This window comes from Penaeus monodon, chromosome 6, assembly GCF_015228065.2.
Source record: "Penaeus monodon isolate SGIC_2016 chromosome 6, NSTDA_Pmon_1, whole genome shotgun sequence".
Taxonomy (NCBI): Eukaryota; Metazoa; Arthropoda; class Malacostraca; order Decapoda; family Penaeidae; genus Penaeus; species Penaeus monodon.
This window is the reverse complement of record NC_051391.1, coordinates 13,082,452-13,087,247: the sequence shown is the minus strand read 5'-3', so window position 1 is coordinate 13,087,247 and position 4,796 is coordinate 13,082,452. Positions and strand designations below refer to the sequence as shown.

Genomic DNA, 4,796 nt, shown 5'->3' with positions numbered 1-4,796 from the left:
TTATTGCAAGGATGATGATTACCACGATTAGCATTTTTTTTTTTTTTTACAATTACAGTTTCTAATCGCCGTAATATGTATCATAGCAATATTCATGGAGGCCACAGCGAGAGCAGCATTTGCTACGATGGAACTTGCATGATTGTTAACATCATGATTTTTGCTGCACGCCTTGATGCGATCATATTCCTCGCTGTCATGTCAGTCTTCGCAGCTTCCCTTGAACCCTTTCTCTAACAAAAATGGAAAAGTGTTGCTCTTTCCGCTCCTCTCCTTCGCCTCCGCCCTCTCCCTTCCCCCCCTCCTCATTCCCCACACCCCATTACCCCTCTCCCCCCTACCACCCGACTCCTTCCTTCCCCCAACCCCCATTCCCCGACCCATCAACCCGCCTCTCCACCCATCCCCCCTCCCCCTCCCCTCCCTCTTGCACTAGCATCACAAGGAAACTAATCCGACCGAAAAATTCCCGCGTTGGCAACTCTACGCAGCCCTCCCCCCACCCCCTTCACCCAACCCTTAGCTCTGGTGACGTCACGGCCCACTTCCGGTCCCTTGACGAGCATATCATTTCTCAACACCAACAGCCAACCACACATTCCGCTCATCCACGTATTCTGGTCATCCAAGTGTTGCAACCGGCACCAGACGAGCCCCCATTCATAAAAGCTTTCATTTCATTCATGGAAGACTTAAATGATAAATTTCTCCATCGCCAAGCAATTTTGTTTTCGTTCCTTGCTAGTGAAGGCCTGATAATCGGATATTTACTCCGGTCGTTAACGCCTTTTGATTTTTTTTTTTTTTTATTAAGGTTGTTGGGTAGGATTCATTATCATCTGTTAATTGTACTTTAATTTCCGTTGTCTCCAGTTTCCGGCCCTTTGTTCATTCGTATTATCGATTTATTTAATTTATGTTTCCTTGCCGTTCGCCTATACTTGCCTGTCATTCATGCTTATTGCTTATTACAGACAGTACATTTCGGTACATTCGCACGAAACTGAGATTTTCTCTGAAACACGGATATTGATACATACACACACACACACACACAACACACACACACACACACACACACACACACACACACACACACACACACACACACACACACACACACACACACACAAAACCCCTGAACAAACAAACCTAATGCACAAGCATATATGCAACATGCACATACATTAGACACCCACGTACAGTACCTACCCGTTTCCGTCCTTTTCCCACACCCAGCCTGCTTTCAAACACCCGTCACTTTAACTACGTTGTCATTCATAAGTATCATGTTTGCGTGTGTATCGCACCCACACAAGATGTACCCCGCTGCAAAATCTTCTTCACCTCCCCCCCCCTCTCCTCCTCCCTCCGAAAATCGTCTCACAGCTGTTTTGAAAAAAAAATATTTCATAAGATGTGAATGACATATTCTATTGGATGGAAGTGGTAAATTGCCTTCAATGTGTAGGTGGTCGGATGTGTGAGTGTCTTTTTAAGTGTGCATTTTTTAATCTTTTTTTTGAGATTGGAGATAGTGATTTTGCGAGGTTTGACAAGATTTTACATTTAAAAAAATCCTTATGCGTACTTCAAAGGAGCGAGAGAAAATATTAAATTCAATAAAAAAAAATTATCATGGCAACTTGGTAATGGATAAACTATATCATTTTTATCAGAACAAAATATTATACATGCACCCCTAAGGAAAGTATATCGCAGAGAAACGCAAACAAGAATTTTGTATTTTTTTACTATAACGGAAAAGTGACAACACTTTATATAGCATTATATCGATCTTCAGGACCCCCTCGTCACGTGACCGACCAGCCCAGCCTCATCTTCCTGCGAATAAGTTTTTCCCAAATAATGTTGAGGTCGACTGAGGTTGTGGCATGACGATATGGTGAATGAGTCAGCAGCGAGCCACGGCACCTCCTTCAGATATGCGCATTAATAGTTGGCGCACCCTTCCTTGTACGACTATTTGTGTGTCTCCTCGCTCGCCCCCCCCCCCTCCCGTCCCCCTTCCCCCCTATCCTGTTTTGGCGTGGGGGTCACCGAGGCTGTGTTGTATGTTTTGGCTTATCTCGGGCCCATGACGGTTATGTAGAGTGCCCATGATGTGTTGAATGTGCACGGAATGCTCTCAGAATGTGGCCCGATGTCAAAGTGGCGTATTTACGCAATTCCAGCCGTAGAGGGAAATTTCCTCGTACGTCTGGCAGCGCGGGATTCGCTCTTATGAATGAAACTGACGCTTGTTGCTTCGTGCCCCAACCTCTCTCTATTTTGTGGGGAAATTAACACTTTGCTGTTTTGCGTGGTTACGATAATACGTTTTATTGAGTCAGTGGGCTAATTCATTTATTCCTTCGAGAAATGTGATAAAACAAGGATACATGGATTTAAAATGAATTAGAGATTATAGCAAAGATAGTATTAAAAACAGCTTACATTCAGTATTTCATCGTTATGTAAATCATCTGAAAAAGTAATGACCAACGAAAAAGTGATTTCATGCACATTCTTTAGCGAGACATTCAGTACATACATAACAAGCATACTCCCAAAGTAATTCAATAATTATTCACTATGCGTGTAGCGACGATGAGGATGTGAGGTGTGTCCTCCCCCTCGGCTGCGCAAATGGACTCGCCCGGCTCGCCTAGGCTGCGCTGACGCTCAGGGTCCATATTTGGTCCAACTGTGAGAGGGTGAACACTCCTGCCGTGCGCTCCTAAGGATTATAATCGACATTTCGGATTAACTCTTCATATTTGCGCGTCCTCTGTCTAATCTTCAATTCTGGATTTACCTACTGATGCGAATTTGTGGAAATAGGTAAGTCTTTATCAAGAGGCGTGGTGTAGAAGTGAGCAGCCATTTCATTCAATGTTGGTGAGCAGTTGAGGCTCATTCATAAAAACCTGAAGCTTTCTAGGCCGTGATTCAACAACCACCACGAAGGACCTGCGACACTTTAGACACAAGTTCACCGACGTATCGTGCCTCAAGCGACATTGAAAGTATCGCAAGCGAGTGGCGGAGTGTGTACCAGTGGTAGAAAAGTGGTGAAAATGTGGCATGTGTTGGTGGGGCAGACCTGCGCCCGAGACAGCCTGCTCGACCTGGGGGAACCTCGGCCAGGCGGGGAGTACTACGACAGCACCGACCTGGGGACAGTGCGAGGCCCTTCCCTGCCTCTTGCCCAGTGTGTGACAGTGACCAAAGCCAGGGCATGGCAGCGAGGGCCGGGCGAAGGGCGCCGCGGGGTTTACGTAAGGGAGGAACTCGAAAAGCCGAGGTTGGTGCCACAGCCGCCGTTCGAGGAGCTCTCCTCAGGGCGCGGCGAAGGGAGCCGTTTGTGAACTGGAATTGAGTTTTCAGGAATGGTACGCCAAGCCAGGATGGAATATATATTACCTGACAACACTTCCTGAAAGTGGTGAATCAATGAATAGTTGTGGTGTGCTACAGAACGGGCTTGGAGGTCCAGCAATGTGTGCTTATTGTAGTGTGTGTATTTATTACTTCGAAATTTATGAATTTAACAACCCCGCGATTCTCGCAACAATGATAAATGTTCCTAAACCGTGGAATTAAACGTACACTGAAAAGTCCAGCGACACGCAGAGCCAGGAAAGGCGAGTGAATGGAAGTGAATTTGCCAGGTCCTCGCGTTTCCTCCCAAGAGTCTACAGTCGCAGGGCCCAAGGAACCCGCAAGGCGTCGGCGAAAGGGCCAGGACTTCGAGAAGGAGCCGCGGCAGAAGGAGGTTCTGGAGGGCGACCGAAGTGAGGGAGAGGTCGTAGAGAAGGATGTCGGAGGTGTGCGTAGACAGGCAGACGAGGCAGGGTGTCGCCAGTCGCGGTTTCTCCCGTGCCCGAAGGAAGGCTGATGAGATGTACGCAAATTTCTCCCTGGTGTAGCAGAGACGTACAGGATCCGGCATCCAGTGAGGCTTCTCTTCACCACTACGAAGTCGGGCCATAAGGCTCAAAATCCCCGTGCGATTGAAATGGCTGCTCACCCTTACATACATCTCGATGCTTTTGTATTTTTCATTTGTAATCTTGTAATTTGATGCGTATTGATTGACTGAGTAATACCCAATCAATGAACTCTGATTATCAGTTAGGTTGATCTGCAAGTCATTTAGAAGCCGCAACGAAAGTTTGAGTTCGATGTTGAGTTCACTTTATAATGTTTTTTTTCTAGGTACTCATACATTGCTAATGATGTTTTTGATTAAAGTTTATGTATGTTATTCTTATGGGATGGATAATTTGTTGTATTTGTTTGGTATATTTTAACAGCCGAATATATTGATATAGGTTGAGTCTGCATTGTGTCGCTATTTGGTCATATTACTGTGGGATTTGATGGCACTGCTTCATGAACCCAGGCATGTTTATATTGTGCTTGCTGAAACATGCTTGCAATGTTTTGGGACAAATAGATTTAACAGTGTTGCTCCCCAGTCCTCGTGGCACATAAATAATGTTTCCGGCACACGTGCGGGCAAAGGCTGTGCTATTGCCCCCTCGCCCTGTTATTGTGGTGGATTTTAAAGGTTATGTGCATGTATGAGTGCGAGTATGTATGCATATGTGTCTAGTAAGGAGAGAGACAGGCAAGGCCACACGGTCTTCACACTGCCAGTCTCATCGAGCCACCGGCCTCTGAGAACTCCATGAGATGCCACATGTCGGCCGTGGCTTCAATCCTTGGGTTAGTTTTTATCTTGTGTTTATCGCGATTGATGCGTGTTACCGTTACGTACCCCTGATCGG

At 46.1% G+C, this 4,796-nt stretch overlaps 1 protein-coding gene across 1 annotated transcript in view; it reads left to right on the top strand.

Moving 5' to 3' along the window:
• Nucleotides 1-2,340: 2,340 nt before the first annotated feature.
• LOC119574233 (protein sprouty-like) overlaps nt 2,341-4,796 on the top strand; it is a 12,500-nt gene continuing 10,044 nt past the window's right edge. The window contains exon 1 of the mRNA XM_037921392.1: nt 2,341-2,844. The gene's annotated coding sequence lies outside the window, so the exon portion shown is untranslated. The remainder of the gene's footprint in view (nt 2,845-4,796) is intronic.